Genomic DNA, 18,023 nt, shown 5'->3' with positions numbered 1-18,023 from the left:
TTTTTTTAAATAAATTAGTGTAAGAATTTGATTTTTTTTTTGTATAAAAAAAAAATCAATTTTATTTTTTGTTCCTAGGAAGATTGAGTAGAATTTCTAAATTTGTGAAGTGAAGTATAAGGGGAGGTACTGCACTATATTAGGTGCCCATAAGCCATCCCACACCCCTTCTGCTCCTTTCTACCACTCCCCCTTGTTCGGTCATACCCCAATCAACATTTTCTTTGGTCAAATCTGAAAAGAATGCAAGGAGGAGCCAGAGGATAAAGAAGTATTTATGTGAAAAGAGCCACGCTATGATTGTCTTTCACTCATTTTTTTTGCTTGGGAGCTTCGGGTGCTGGAGAGGCTCTTGAAGCCTATAATTGTGGGGTATTTGTGTCTACCATGGAGCTGCATAATCGTTCGGCATGAAAACCTGACTTGTGGTGCAAAAAAAAAAAAAAGAGGCTGTGGAGGCAGAGCAAAGCGCATAGGCATAAAGAAAGGACGGATTCTGAGACCCCTAAAAAGCCGTGGAGAAAAATCCTGAATGGATAGCACCTTTTTACGTCACTCGGAGATGCAACCAACTGCCACAAGAGGGTAGGATGCTGGAGAAGCGACTCATTTTGCTAGCATCTCCAAGAATGCTGCATCCACTAGGCCAATTGCTGATATTCCACGGTGAGTAATTTCATTGTATTGTTGTTTTTTTTTTCATTTTAGAGAAAAAAACTCTATTGATATTTTTTCATTTTTTAAGAAAGCAAATTTTTCGATTTACAAAAAGGTCCTTTTTTTTTCATGGCAACTGTAATTAGCAAACGTGCCAATTATAGGATTCGTAAAGAATTTATGCAGCTCCGATCAAGCGGCATAATTTAAGGCACGAGATCTCTCATAGTCATGTCTTAGCTGTAGGCAAAAAAAAAAAAATCAAGATGATCGTAGATTTAACCCTTCAGCCAGAGCTCTGTACGGCATTACGAGCAGACAGTTATAATCATACGTGCCAGCACTTAGCATCTTAATTTAACAGGATTGGGAAAGGCAAAGTGGAATTATGCCGTAACTATGGGCCCCTATTATGTGTAAAGAAAAGGCCTAGACGAGCAGTGACTTCTTGTATACCTAGTCTGCATTTCTATATACCAGGTCGTTTAAGACTAAAGTGATTGACAAAATATCGAATGGACTGAATATAAACTCCCAGGTTAAAATTTTTACATTTGATTTTTTTTTTAGATAGCATATTATTATTATTAATAATATACATATAAATATATATATATATATATATATATACAAACATACATTTAATAAAGCATACAAATAATTGGATGTGGTGGTTTGGCTTACAATGGTCTGGGGCCTAAGATAAAATAATTGCCTGCTATCCTATATATATATATATCTATATATATATATATATATATATATATATATATATATATATATATATATATATATATATATATATATATATAGTCATTTACTTATTTTTAGGACTATATCGATGCAATTGGGTGTGGATTTCTGTCTTGTAATATTTATAGGTCAGAGAGATAGCTAGATAGATAGATAGATGTAGGGATAGATAGATAGAGAGATAGAGAGATAGAGAGATAGATAGATAGATAGATAGATAGATATGCCTAGGCTTCTTTAACTGCTGATACTAACAGTATATTTGATTATTGTGTTCATTTGTTATATTTTAAATTTCCTATAATAAATGCAATAATTCGTATAAAAGCAGTAGCCATCACAGACATCAGTGTTCCTTCACACAACAAGTCACTAACGATGGTGGCTGTGCGGCAAACATTGCACTCTGATAAGCAGGGTGACAAGGCCTCGGCGACGTGAAGGTCCATACGTATTATTCCTTGATATCCTAATAGTGGCTTCATGCACTCAGTGGGGAATTTCACCTTTGGTACAGGCCGCAGGCTGCTTTTCAATGACTTAATGGCTGATATTCATTATATAGATCTCAAATGTTTTTGAAAAATAATGCTTTTTCTTATTTTCTGTTTTAGAGACGCAAGAGGGGAAATCCAGGAGCAAAAAAGGTATGAAAGATTTAATTCTGTGTAATAATTTTCTTAATAATTAATTGTTTATATTTGGGGTAATAGCTATATTATTTTATTGTTTATTATACATACTGAGCAAAACAACAGCCCCAAACCATAAACTACAGGCAACTGGAAGTTAACAGATAGCTGACATCTATCCATTTATCTATCTATCCATCTATCCATCCATCCATCCATCTATCTATCTATCCCTCTATCTATCCATCTATCCCTCTATCTATCTATCTAATCTATCCCTCTATCTATCCATCTATCTATCTATCCCTCTATCTATCTATCTAATCTATCCCTCTATCTATCCATCTATCTATCTATCTATCTATCTATCTAATCTATCCCTCTATCTATCCATCTATCTATCTATCTATCTATCTATCTATCTATCCCTCCATCTATCTCTCCATCTATCTATCCCTCTATCTATCTATCTATCTATCCCTCTATCTATCTCTCTATCCCTCTATCTATCCATCTATCTATCCCTCTATCTATCATCTATCCATCTATCTATCTATCTATCCCTCTATCTATCTAATCTATCCCTCTATCTATCTAATCTATCCCTCTATCTATCTATCTATCTATCTCATCTATCCCTCTATCTATCCATCTATCTCTCTATCCCTCTATCTATCCATCTATCTATCTATCTAATCTATCCCTCTATCTATCTATCTATCTATCTATCTATCTATCTATCTATCCCTCTATCTATCCCTCTATCTATCCCTCTATATATCCCTCTATATATCTATCCCTCTATATATCTATCCCTCTATATATCTATCCCTCTATCTATCTATCCCTCTATCTATCTATCTATCTATCTATCTATCTATCTATCTATCATCTATCCATCTATCTATCTATCCCTCTTATCTATCCCTCTATCTATCCATCTATCTATCCATCCATCTATCCATCCATCTATCCATCCATCTATCTATCAAACTATCCATCTATCCTTTTATCTATCTATTATATCTATTATCTATTTCCTATCTATTATCTCTATATCTAGCTCTCTATTATCTATCCCTCTATCTGTCTATTATCTAGCAATCTATCTTTTTATTTTTATCTATCAGTAACATATCTATCAACATATTTCTTAGAGGACAAGACTGTAATGTAAGGAGAAAATATTTATATACAATTGTGCTTACAAGCAAAGACTAGTGAGTGAATCCCAGGAGGCGGAGCTCACAGGCTGTAATTATATACAGCAGCTAATATACAGTATTATAAAGTAGGGGAGGGCACTATGTGGCAGAGCACAATAGAGCCCAACATCACCACATCTGACAGTGCTGGATAATAGCAGAAGATCAAATCTGACTAATAATATGGAAAGAGCTCATGCAAAGTGTTATTTATGTAGTACAAACAGGGTGTCTATGGTGTACACAAATAAGTACATACAAATACAGACACACACTCACGCACGCAGACACACACTACATTCACATACACACAGGTATTTACAGCCACACACACACCGGTATACACAGCCACTCACTGGTTTAGAAAGTCACACACAGGGTGTATACAGTCATACACACAGGGTATATACAGTCATACACACAGGGTATATACAGCCTCATACACACAGGTATATACAGTCATACACACAGGTATATACAGCCACATACACACAGGTATATACAGTCATACACACAGGGTATATACAGCCACATACACACATGTATATACAGTCATACACACAGGGTATATACAGCCACATACACACAGGTATATACAGTCATACACACAGGGTATATACAGCCACATACACACAGGTATATACAGTCACATACAAGCAGGGTATAGAAAGGTCCAGAAACACAGGGTATATACAGCCTCATACACACATGTATATACAGTCATACACACAGGGTATATTACAGCCACATACACACAGGTATATACAGTCATACACACAGAGTATATACAGCCTCATACACACAGGTATATACAGTCACATACAAGCAGGGTATAGAAAGGTCCAGAAACACAGGGTATATACAGCCACACACACATATATATATACAGTCACACACACGTATATGCAGTCACATACACACAGGTATACACAGCCAAACACAGGTATATACAGTCACACACAGGGTATATACAGCCACACACACAGGGTTTATACAGCCACACACACAGGGTTTATACAGCCACACACACACAGGGTTTATACAGCCACACACAGGGTTTACACAGCCACATACACACAGGGTATACCTCAAAAGGAGGAGGAATTGTGTATTATGATGAGCTTTTGGGCTGCAAAAGGCCCATATATTGTCCTTGCACAAGGGCTCTCTTCTGTCTGTCGACCAGTGACACACAGGGTATAAACAGTCAAATACACATAGTGTATATACAGCTCTACACACACAAGGTATATACAGTCACACATACAGGTATATACAGCCACACACTTATCTACAGCCACATACACGCAGGTATATACAGTCACACATACACAAACACAGGTATATAAAGCCACGCACACACAGGGTATATACAGCCACACACACAGGAATTTACAGCTACATACACACACGTATATACAGGCACATACCCAAATATATACAGCAACACACACCCAGGGTGTATACACCCATATACACACAGGATGTATACAGCTCCCCACATTGGGTATATACAGCCACATACACACAGTGTATATACAGCTCCACACACAGGGTATATACAGTCACATACAAACTGGTATATACAGCTACATACACACAGGGTATATGATGCCACACACACACACAAACACACATACACACACGCATATAGAGTCACACACACACAGGTATATACAGCTACACACAAAGAGGGTATATACAGCCACACACACACACTTATATACAGTCACACATACAGGTATATACAGTCACACACATGAGTCTATACAGTTACATACACACAAGTATATATAGACACATACCCAGATATATACAGCAACATACACAGAGTATATACACCCACATACACACAACATATATACAGCTACACACACACACTGAGTATATACAGCCACACACACAGAGTATAAACAGTTGCCTACACACAGGGTATATACAGCCACACACAGGTATATACAGTCACATACATACAGGTATAAACAGCACCACACAGGTACATACAGCCCACACAGGGTGTATACAGCCAGATACACACAGGTATATACAGCCACACACAGGGTATATACAGCCAAACATACACACACACACACACACACACACACTCATACAGGTATATACAGCTATATACACACAATTATATATAGCAATATGCACACAAGAATATACAGCCATACACACAGGTATATACAGCTACATACAGACATGTATATACAGCTACATACATGTATATACAACTACAATATATACAAACAGGGTGTTTACAGTCACACACACAGGTATATTCAGCCACACACACGGTGTGCACAGTCACACACAGGTATATACTGTAACACACATGTATATACAGCCAGATACACACAGGATATATACAATCCCGCACAGGGTGTATTCTGACACACAAACAAGGTATATACAGCCACACATTGGTATATACAGAAAAATACACATAGGTATATATAGTCACACATACATGGTATATACACTCACACACAGTATATAGAAAAAGTCCAGCTCAACCAATGGAGACAGCTAATATCTTGATAGGTGAACGGAAGAGAAAACAGGATCCCTCTGCAGCAGGACGTAGTATAGAAAATTATCCAGCATCCAGATCAGTAGATTGGTTTAAAATTCAATTTTCCTTTATTCCAAAATTCATAAAAGCATAAAATTCTCCATCATGATGAAGAACGCATCACAAGACGTGTAGGGTGGACGCGTTTCGGACAAAAAACTAGTCCTTAACTGAGACAACGCATAATACATCTGAACACATACTTTTAAAAGGAACCACAGGAAGTCATGGAACCATGACTTCCTGTGGTTCCTTTTAAAAGTATGTGTTCAGATATGTATTATGCGTTGTCGCAAATTAAGGGCTAGTTTTTTGTCCGAAACGCGTCCACCCTACACGTCTTGTGATGTGTTCTTCATCATGATGGAGAATTTTATGCTTTTATGAATTTTGGACTAAAGGAAAATTGAATTTTAAACCAATCTACTGATCTGGTTGCTGGATAATTTTCTATACTAAATCACACAAAGGGTATATACAGCCACACACACACACACACACACACACACACACACACACACACACACACACACACACACACATAGATATATACAATTACATGTGAAGATTACTGATTTAATTCCTGGGAACATTGGGCTATAGATATCTTTATGTATAGTATATAACTTTTCTGCATATAGTTTACTTTATTAACATTTTGGTTGGAAATATATAATAGTGGTGCATGCTATTAGCAGACTTCAATGCATACTAAATAAGATATAAAATAATTTAATGTAAAGCTTTTACTGTTTGGGATATGTGAGGAATGGAGTAGGCAACAGAATGGACAATATCCATATATGTATGTATGTATGAATGATAGATAGATAGTTCTGAGATACATGTGGGTGGCTCAGTGGTTTGCACTGGAGTCTTGTACTGCTGGGATCCTGGGTTCAAATCCCACCAAGGACATCTGTAAGGAGTTTGTATGTTCTCCCCGTGTTTGTGTGGGTTTCTTCCGGGTTCTCCAGTTTCCTCCCACACTCCAAAAACATGCTCATAGGGAATCTAGATTGTGAGCCCCAATAGGGACAGTGTTGCCATTGTATGTAAAGCGCTGTGGAATCAACAGCGCTATATAAATTAATAATTATTATTATTATATTATTATTATACATAGACAGATAAATATAGATAGTTTTAAGACAAACAGTTCTGTCATAGATAGATGTATTGTGTTTCCTAAAAATATAACTTTTGTATTAAAATATAACCCCTACTCCAAAAATAATAATCCCTATTTGCAGAATATGTAACTTTTACTGGTGTATATTGCCCCATTGTGTTGCTGTAAATCCCAAGGTTTAGTGTCACATGCTAGCTAGTTAATGAAATGAATATTCACCCCTTCCCCTGTCCATAATTCCACCCATCCCTCTGCCCAAGTCAGTGATTGGAACTTGTCTTAATGAAAAAATGAATATTCACCCTTCCCCCGCCCATAATCCCACCTCTTTGCCGGCATCAGTGACTGGAACTTGTGTTAATGAAAAAATTAACATTCATCCCCTTCCCCCGCCCACCCCTCTGCGCCAGCATCCGTGATTCATTTAGACTGCCATATTACAGCCCATAGATCGCAGCCAAATGCTCGGACTGGCCAGTGACTTTTCTCACCTGAGTGTGACAGCTGCATAGAAGTACATGCTGACACACTAGGCTCAGAAGACCTGCTGGCCAGTCCAAGCATTGCTCGGGCAGTTATATGGCAGTCTTACTGTATCACTGATGCTAGCGCACAGAGGTGGGCGGGGGAAGGGGGTGAATATTCATTTTTTCAATAGCACAATTTCCAATCACTGATGCCGGTAGCAGGCTATGCGGGATTATGGCAGGGGGGAAGAGGGGAATATTATTTTTTTCATTAACTCAAGTTCCAATCACTTACACTGATGCAGAGATGTACGTGGGATTATGGGCAGGGCGAGAGGGTAAATATTCAATTAAAATAACATACTATCCACTTACTGACCCCGACACAGAGGGGTGGGCGGGATTATTGGCGGAGGAAGGGGTGAATATGCAATTTTCATTAACGGGTGACACACTCACTGATGCCAATACAAAATATGAGACATCCCCCAAAAATAAGACCTAGCACATCTTTTGGAGCCCAAAAAAATATTAGAATCGGTCTTATTTTTGGGGAAACATGGTAGATGTTTTTGTATTGAGCATATTCAGTGTTTTTGTGCATAAGGCTGCAGTTGTCTCATTTTTGCTGTGTCCCCTCATACATCACAGAAAACACCTGACGGCACCAGGACTATGGCTCGCCCTCTGTAAAGATGGCAGCATGGCGCAGAGAACTGGCTTAATATGCTTCCTATGAGCTATTAGTGTTACCAAAATATATTCTGCATGATATTATCCATAATCTTTACCCCTAGGTACCAGTCGGCCTATATATCTTGGGGATGAATGGATTCCTCTAAAAATGTAGATGATAATATCTCTTTGGATGATAGAAAGTTAGCTTGTGGTGTCTCCAAACTGGTTCCATTGAAGTCCATCTGCCTAATTCATAAACATATTAATTAGCGGTTTGCGCATCTTCAAGTGTGGAATATGCTATGTACCGAAATGATCCACAACACAAGTATAATGCAGGTTGTAGACAGGAAACAATTGACAAGGCATTAATGTGATTGAATATTCATTATTCTATTCTATCCATAACCAGAGAATCACCCAAAATATGGCTCCCAACAGGTGGGAGAAAATTCAACTGTGATCTTAGTAAGGGAGGATATGAAGTGAGGAGAGGTAAATTAGAATGATAGATAGATAGATAGATAGACAGACAGATAGATAGATGGTAGATGGATAGAGGGATAGATAGATAGATGTTCTTCTATTGTTCTTCCTCACCTCTATGTCAAGCAAGGACCTTTGGATCAGTTTAGGCACCAGGGCTTGGATGGATGAATGGATGGATAAAAAAAATGTAGAAGCATTCACTAAGAGATCTTTCTAAGATGGCATATATTCATACACATTTTATCACGAGCAAAGCAGATTTCCAGTGGAAAATTGATTGAGGTAATATTGATGTCCCAACTAGAAAAAAAAACCTAGAGTTGTAATGGGCTCTGTCCTCTTTATTCAGATAATGAGGTGATAATAAGGAGGAGAAGAAGAGAATCCCCAATATCTCTATCATAGGACTTCAATTTTAGGGGATCAGCCCCAATCTTGGACACAAAAAATGCTGTACGATGTCTGAAATATTGTAAAAATTCATGACAATATTTCAAGCAGAGACAAGCGACCAATGTGATCTATAATTGTATCAGCATCAGTTATTAATCCTATCTAGTAGATTATGAGGGATTAAAAGCATATTCCTATTTTAGACATTTGTGGCATATTTACAATCTGATTGGGGCCCTGTCTTGCATGGCTTGGAATGACAAAATGGCTGCGCATGCGCAACTCTCTCCATTTAGTTCTATAGGAGTTCCACTTCTTGAACATGCTTGCTTTAGATGTGCCATAAATGTCTGCAATGAAAATATTCTTTTAAAAAAAGGATTATTGCCATCTTTATAAATGGGGATTATGAGCTAGTGCTTGCAATTTACTTTGTATTAAAATCTTCATCCGTTCTTGATATATTAACATTTTTATTTTGTTTACAGCTTGTTGCCTTCGAAACAGACCATGCGCAGCACTTACAACCTATTTTCTTTTCAGCTTGTTAGTACTATTTAAAAAAAAGTTTGTTTAAAAGAACTGAGAGTCCTCAGAATTGATACCTTTTAATGGCTAATGCGGGCGTCACAGGAGAACATCTGTCGTGCAATATGTCGTTGGGGTCACGTTTTCGTGACGCACATCCGGCATCGCTTGCGACGTCGTCCCGTGTGACACATATGAGCGTCTGTAAACTATCGCAAATGGGTTACGAATCGCAAATCGTGTACAGGTCGCTCATTTTTAAAAAATCGTTTATTCTACTTTGCGCCGGTTGTTCATCGTACCCGGGGTAGCACACATCGCTTCGTGTGACACCCCGGGGACAATGAACACAGCTTACCTGCGTCCCACGGCTCCCGCCAGCTATGCGGAAGGAAGGAGGTGGGCAGGATGTTTACGTCCCACTCATCTCCGTCCCTCCGCTTCTATTGGCCGGCCGCTGTGTGACGTCGCTGTGACGCCGAACGTCCCTCCCCCTTAGGAAGTGGATGTTTGCCTCCCACAGCGAGGTCGCTCAGCAGGTAAGTACGTGTGACGGCAGTTTAACGACTTTGTGCGCCATGGGCAACTAATTGCCCGTGACGCACAAACGACGGGGGCGGGTATAATCGCTCGTGCAATCACACGATAGATCGTACCGTGTGAAGACTGCATAACTGAAAAGATGGTAATAATAGCAAGCTTTCGAGACTACTCGGGTCTCTTCATCAGGCATGGTATAACACAAAATCTGAAGAGTCACATATTTATACACAACAAAACATAGAATAGTGCAGTAAAACAACAACAACAAAAAACAAGTTATGTGAAGCAGAACTATCACTATGGAAAGGGGGCAAACTGTTGTGGCCATAAATATTGTTGTAGTTCATAGATACTACATAAATACATAGTACTATTTAGAAACTGGCCAGGATTGCTGAAGTGAACTGTTACCTTTTAATTCTGGCCAGCTTTAGTGTAGTGCTCATAAACAAGACAGCAGCGGTGGTCGGTCTCCTAGACGATGAGCTGTAAACAAAAGAAATTTGTTAATATCTCAAGAGAGGCTGTAAATTTTAATAAGCAGTAAAATGAAAAAGTACTTATTTTTATAAGACCTATCCAACAATATCCATCTTTATGAAGGCGTGAATAACTCTTTAAGCAATATGACAAGCAACAACAAAAAATTCTAAAAAATATTATAAAAAACAATATATTATTTCAATGAGGCAGAAATGATCACTGGGATTTATAGTTGTATCATCTTCAGTTATCGATCCTATCAGTTGAATTATGAGGGCTGAAATCGGTATGGTATTTTTGTGGCATATCTCCACAATATGTCTTACATTAGAGTTGTTCAAAAAGATTCACAGGACCCTGATCCAGCGGTTAAGTACTTAGTCCATGCCTGCCGGTCCAGAGCCGTGTGAACCTCCTCCTATTTGGCATCATACTTGTCACCTCTTCTAAATAGTAACCATAGTGGCACATCATGTGTGCGTCACACGATGATATCGCACAGGATGTACTAATCAGAACCGTATCCAGGGATGATGGCAGGGTAAAAGAGGTCTTGGGCTCTGGTCCACTGGCCATGAACCAGTGCCCTGTGAATCTTTTTGGTCAACTCTATCATATATACCTGATAGATGTGGGTCACACATTTGGGACCGCCACCTATTGTAAGACTGGGGCCCTGTGTTGACCTGCTGGTGTTAGTGGGGTTTACGCTTATGCCATTTACTTCAATATGTGAGATTGAAATACCAGTTTAAAGAGAACCTATCACCAGGGAAATGTGGACAGTTTGATTTTCCAAAATCTGCCATATGGTTCCAGAGATATGGGCCTTTTAAATGTATTGTAACTTTTTATGGATTTTTCCAAGGGGTTGTCACTCACAGAGTGAGGGTGGGCCACACCGCTTTGGTAAAGAAACATGAAAAGTAGCACTAAATAAAAAAAATTATATCTCTGGAACTGTCTGGCGGATTTTATTAACACAAAAACAGAATAGTTGGGGAGCATCAGGAATAAAATAGGAGCAAATGCTGACACTTTTTTTTACCTGGTGACAGGTTTTCTATATGCAATGTGAAGTAGGACAATGTATGTTTTGGTTCTGCTCAGGCAGTAAAGGGTTACAAAAGGAAAAGAAGGCTGGACCAAAGAGCTTACAATCAAAATGAAGCTGGTATAGGAGACGTCAGGCAAGACAATAACACAGAATAGAGAAGGAGGGGTATAAAAGCTGTAGCAAATGGTGCTGTCCAACAACTAGATATTGTTTTTAACCCTATCCCCATGAAACGCCCCATTGATGAAACAAAATATCTGCCAGTCAGTCCGGGTTGTTGACATCACAGCTATCTGACCAATGGCAGGCAAGCAAAGGAGGGGTGTGTTAAGAATGAATGGACGTGCATTGGACTAACACCCCTAGAGCAGACGATACATCAGCGTAGCAGCATTGCAAGGTGCAACCTCTGGGCTATGGAGGAACGGAGGAACCCACCAAGGCAGAAGGATCTCTTGATACACATTAACCCTGCGTTCTGCTTTCGAGGATTCCTAGGGGCCTTTTTTTCTCATGCTTTCACATTTCAGATTTTAATCACCTTCCGCTATAATTCCCAGGGAATTTTCTCCCCGAGACAAGGTGAAAGGAAACCCAAGCCTTACCACGCTCCTCTATTCTCTTCTATACATTGTCTTCTCTTCTGATTTTTCTGTCTGTTGTAAAGAAGAAGAAAGGATTTTGGAATTTTTGCCTTCATTTTTTTTTACATTTTTTTTCTTATCAGCCTCTGGAGAGCGACTAAATTTTTAATTAATGAGTCTTACAGGAGATTTAGATCCTCTATCGTGAGGTCCCTTTTGTAATGTAATCGAAGAATGTTCTCACCGCTTGATTTAACTAACGAGGCAGTGTGTAATTAAACCACAAGGTTTGGCGGAGGTAGCCGCAGACCTCATCTGGGCGTGTTCGAAATGAAAATTTTCCCCTGTATGAACCATTCTGTAATTTATATGCATTTTCTCTTTATGTTAGTGTTTTATTATTTTAATATTGTGTTTGTATCTTATGTAGTTTTACGCGTTTGTGTTGATTTTTTAAATGTAGTTTTATGCCTCTGTATTGAACAGTGTGTCGTTAGTAATGCTGTTACATACTCGTCAGTAATCTCTATATTTTCCAATTAGAATCCAAGACAGAGGAATGTTGCCGAGAGGAGGACTTCTCCATAAGAGTGGCTGGCGTCATCAGTGGGATGAATAGGGGTTAATTGTTATCTTTGGTTATCTAGCTGTATGAGTGTTGTCAATTCTTCATAAAGCTAGATAACCGAAAGTAAAAATAACCCCATTACGCGCCTTGTTAAGCCAGTATTGAACTCAAGACCGACCCGGAACTTCCAGAAATATTTTGGATTGAAGATTAACAACTCATTTTTTTTAAGTCTTAAATTTGCTCCTGGAACTTAAATCTGGAGGTAGGACTCTTCTCAACCATCTTCTGCCACGTATAATGACTTATTAATGACTTTGTTATGGACTATATCAAAACCTCCATGTACCTCGTGGTTGCGTTACCAACAGGTATTCTATCTGAAGAAAAACTTTGCCAGGACTTAAAACTAAAAATACCCAAAAAGTGCCACGTGGATAAAAAAAAACAATGGATGTGTGTGATGAAATAATGAAAACAAAAATATTCTAATCATCATGAGGCCTACGTAACCATCTCATCGGATTATTGTTGTTTTTTTTCTAGACAATCGTGTATATGGGCCTACCGGGGGCTGAAGATTGAGTATTAAGGATTTTTTTAAATGAAAATTAAATTTTTGGAAATTGTAAAATATGGCAAAAATGGATTGTGGGCACAATTATTTAAAAAAAAAAAATCTGCTAGAAAAAGTTTTAGAAAAATATAATAGATTTTAACCTTTTTAGAAAGTCTTGTATATGGGCCTATTTGAGGCTATAGATTGACTTAAGTATTTTGTTATTTGTTGGTATTTGCTTTACTTTTTAAATGTAAATTAAATTGAGTTTTAAGAAATTGTAAGAAATGGGACATGGGGGAAATTATTTCAAAATTAATGTGTTTTTTTTTTTAAAACTAGGGAAACTTCCAGAAAAAAGTTCACAAATATTTGATATTTAAGGTTTACTAGACAGTTGTGTATAAACAGGTCTTCATGAGGCCAAAGACTGAATTTTAAGGATGTTTATTTTTTTTTCAATTGTGGTTATTTTCTTTATCTTTTAAGTGGGAATTTAATTTCAGTTTTGGAAATTGTAAAAAATGGGTAAAGGACAAAATAATAGAAAAATAAATGGTCAACTTTAAAAAAAAAGTCTATATTTTTTAAAGTAGGGTTACTTAAATTTCTTTTTTAAATACTATGTTTACATTTTTAAGATTTATTTATTTTTTTAAAACCCTTTCTCTGATAATTGGACTAACTCAACCGAGGATAGGAAAAAAAAAACAGAATCTGTCTTCAGTCCCTGTTTGATTTAGCCCTGTATAATTAACTTGTTTTACACTAGAATGGCTTTGTAAGAAAAACTTTTTATTTCGCTCGGTGGAAGCGACATTTGACCAGAGGTCTCTGCCTGCTGAGAGGCATTGGGTTTTTAATCCCACCTCCTATGTAAAGGGATTATGCAGTTAGTAAATGCCCTAAAATGAAAGACGTACTGGAATCAAATCTAAACGGGAACAAGGGGATATTTAACCCCATTGATTTCGGTCCCATCTCTAACAGTTAATAGGGTTAAGCTGTAATTGGGAAAAGTGATTGCAAAATGCCTGGATATGTAGAAAGGACTACAAAAATGCTCTTTGTGAAAAATATCAAGCTGTTTTAATATAACCTGTAAAACATATATGTATAAAATTGCTGCCATAAAATCCAAGGATCTTGCAATGCTTAGGTCTAATGGCCCAAAGGACTCACCATCCTGGACTGGCGGGCATTGAGAGATAGCATCAATCTCCTCAAAAAATTCCTTACAGATTTAAACCTTTGAATATTAAAATTAGAGAGAGGGAATTTTATTCCCATCCATCTATGGTACCTGCAAGAATCCTGGTAAAAAAGGCTATCATCACAAGGGAGTGGCTGAAAAATCTTATTATCATCAGGCTCCCTGGTTGTATAATAGAAGCCATGGTTCAGAAAAGGTTATAAAGGGTATAAACATGGGTCATAATGGATCCCCCAACATAGATGTAGAGATAATGGTCATAAAATGTCAAGACTTCCCCAGCCAATGAATGATAACAGGAGAGTAGGATGTAAAAAAAAAATCCCTCATCACAAAAATTAACCCAATGATCAAAAACAGTATCCGTAAACACATTTTACCAACTAATCAACTAACCTTTGCCACCTTGGACATGTTTTGGTCCAAAGAAAATGTAAAGGTCCAATGAAAAGTAGAGATACAATTAGAAATCCCGAGAACAAAAAAAAAAAATTAGAATGAATTGGTATTTTGATGGCCATAACAAAATTCTTGAAAAAAATTGCCAAAATTAGTTTGTAGAAACTATTATAGAGATTGTAATGTTGTACATAACTTTTTCAATAGTCAATTTGCTTGATAAGAAAAGAACAGTTCTGAAAATATCAACCAGGCTACGTTTTCTAAACATTATTAGAGTTGTGTTTTGTCATTGTCCAATAAAGTCTGATTTTTATATATATTTTTGTAAAAAAAAAATTTGGAAAATTGGACTGATTTTCAGAATTTGTAATTTATTACTTTAGTATCACAAATGGTTTAGTATATGAATATGGTTACATTTTCCTGGTGGAAAAAACCTATTTAGTGACCAATGTGCTAATTTTTAAGTCACGTGTGAAATGTTACGTAATGTGATGGCATGATATTGAATAAACCATTTATGAAAAGTTAAGAACAGTGCCATTGATTAATTGATTATGGTAATTAGGTTTAACATAACAAATGTGTAATTCTAAAAAGGTAAAAAAAAATCTAAGAGAAAAAATGAAAAATGTATTTCAAACTAACAGAAAAAAAATATTGGCAACAAGACAATTACGAGTTAAAAGCTTACAGTCATTATTGTGTATGGTGACAATTTAAGTCTCTTGGAACGAGTATGTGATATAGTAGGTGATTAAAACTGTTGTTCCTGCTGACACCTCAGCCGCTGACTACTCTTGATATATAGTATATTAAATTACACTGACAACACACATGGGTATCCAAGCAAAGGGAAGGCGGTAGACCACCATCAACCATTATTTGCTTATCTCATCCATTAGTAAAAATGGGATAAAGATATGTGGCTAAGTAATCATTATAAACTTATAATAACCTCACCCAGTTTCAGCAATCACCTTGGATGGCGCTAACCATTAAAGTCCATTGTGTTGATATGTATCTGAGGAGTAGATCACTATATGGAACACAAATAATGTTTAATATTTACACTCCCCCAAAACAACTTTTTTAAATTCTAATGCTCCAAAAATGTTCTAATCTTACTCCTATTTGCTAATTTGACACTTGCTAATAGCAGTAAGAAAACTTTTCGAAACAACATCCTCCTTTAGGCCTCTTTCACACGTCCGTGAAAATCACACACGTTTTTCACGGGTGTGTGTTCTCCGTGTGTTGTCCGTGATAACACACGGAGAGCAGAAACTTTCTGCTCACCTGTCCCTGGCGTTGCTGTCCATGGTGCTGCTGTTTGTGGTGCTGATCTGCGGTCTCCGGTCCTGGCGACTCCCCGGTGCTGCTGCTTCCGGCCCGCAGTGGAGTGAATATGCAATGAGCATAATGAGCGGAAGTCGGAAGCAAGTGACAGCAGCGGCAGAGACAGCAGAGCTGGAGAAGGTGAGTATAGAAATTCTTTTTATTTCACAAACACGTGTGTTTTCTCCTGTGCGTGTCACACGGATCACATCCGTGCGGTCCATGTGCGGTCCGTGTGACACTCGTGATGCCGGAGAAAAACGGACATGTCTATGTGTGGAACACATGGGCACACGTATGCTCCACACATACACACGGTCCATGGCAAAACACGCACATGTGCGCAGACCCATTGATTTTAATAGGTCTACGTGTGCCCGTGTCTCCAGCACGTGAGGAAACAGACCAAACACATGCTGGAGACACGGACATGTGAAGGGGGCCTTAGGCCAATTCATGAAAATAGATGGCCGCAATGAACAGCTATGATGACATACTATCTTATCTCATATATCTCATATAGCACTAGACCTAAGGCCACCATACACATTAGACTAACGTTGCCTCACCCATAAATATATAGATGGGTTTGGCTGACAGTATAGTGTGTAGGAGTGCCCACTGGTAGATGACTGATGGGGAAGATAAGAATTTGGCATGTTCGATTTTGGCCTGCAGATCCTTTTGTTCTCGAAAAGCTAGGCCACTGCCAAAGGAATTTGGCAGAGGCTCTCTCATAGAGTGAGCAGTCCTGTTTATGGGTGAGTCAGGCGATATAGTGGCTGACTGGACGATTGGTCATACCACCACTCAACCAACAGCCATCTAAAGTATATGGGGAGGCTTAAAAGGGTACTAACAAACAATAGTGTAGAATTTTTGGTGAAAAATAGTGTCAAGTCTATGGAGTGAAAAAAAAATTACAATATACCCATGGCCACACTGAGACTCCTCCTTTTTCACAGGCACTTTAGGCCAGCGTACACATTAGACTAAAGATAGCTGAGCCTGCTACCTGTAGATTTTGGTTGGCGGTCTAATGTGTATAAGGACCTCCTGACTCTCTTACATGATGCCGGAGAGAGAAGCATCCAGTACCTTGGATTTACAACAAGAGATCCTTTGGTTTTCCAGAAGATAAACCGCTGCCAAAGAATCTGGCATTGACACTCTCAAAGAGAATACAGGAGCACACAGTCAAGCCAAATTCTCTTGTGTATGGAAGAGTAAGGGACATAGCTGATGGCCAAACCATTGCTTGGTCGACAGCTATCTTATGTGTATAGAAGACTTTAGAGGGTGCTGTCAGTCATTAAAGTTTATATATTCACCAGGAAACATGGAAGGCAATCTCATAGAGCAAAACAGGGATTTTTTTAACCATCAGAGAGCTCGGGTCCTCCAACATGCCGAATTTTGACGCAACAATCAAATTGGGTGGTATTGTGGAGACAACTTTTTGCCAAAAATTAGGCAAATTTGACTTATACACTAAACGTTATAATGCTAAAGACTACAGTTTCTCAGAACATAATACGAAATCGGCTGATGGCTATTTTTTTGATGAATTGACAACTGTCAATTCATCAAACAAAATAGCTATCAGCCGATCAGTTTTTCTAGTTGAATGATTGCTATTAATTTCATAGTAGATTGTTCCCTTGTGGACCCATTTTAAATTCACATCTAGACTTGATTTCGTGTCTTTGGGGACAGACATCTCCCGGCCGACTTCTGAACCTTTAACAGTCAAAAACACAACAC

The 18,023-nt window shown here is 38.0% G+C and overlaps 1 long non-coding RNA gene across 1 annotated transcript; it reads left to right on the top strand.

Annotated features, from left to right (window-relative positions):
• Window positions 1–327: 327 nt before the first annotated feature.
• Window positions 328–15,113, top strand: LOC142257413 (uncharacterized). Its single transcript, XR_012727628.1, has 3 exons — window positions 328–666; window positions 2,025–2,057; window positions 12,723–15,113. It is a non-coding gene; the product is annotated as an uncharacterized LOC142257413 (long non-coding RNA).
• The last annotated feature ends 2,910 nt before the right edge of the window (window positions 15,114–18,023 follow it).

Source organism: Anomaloglossus baeobatrachus, chromosome 12 (genome assembly GCF_048569485.1).
Source record: "Anomaloglossus baeobatrachus isolate aAnoBae1 chromosome 12, aAnoBae1.hap1, whole genome shotgun sequence".
In the NCBI taxonomy this organism is placed as follows: domain Eukaryota; kingdom Metazoa; phylum Chordata; class Amphibia; order Anura; family Aromobatidae; genus Anomaloglossus; species Anomaloglossus baeobatrachus.
This window is presented reverse-complemented; position numbering and strand designations above follow the sequence as displayed.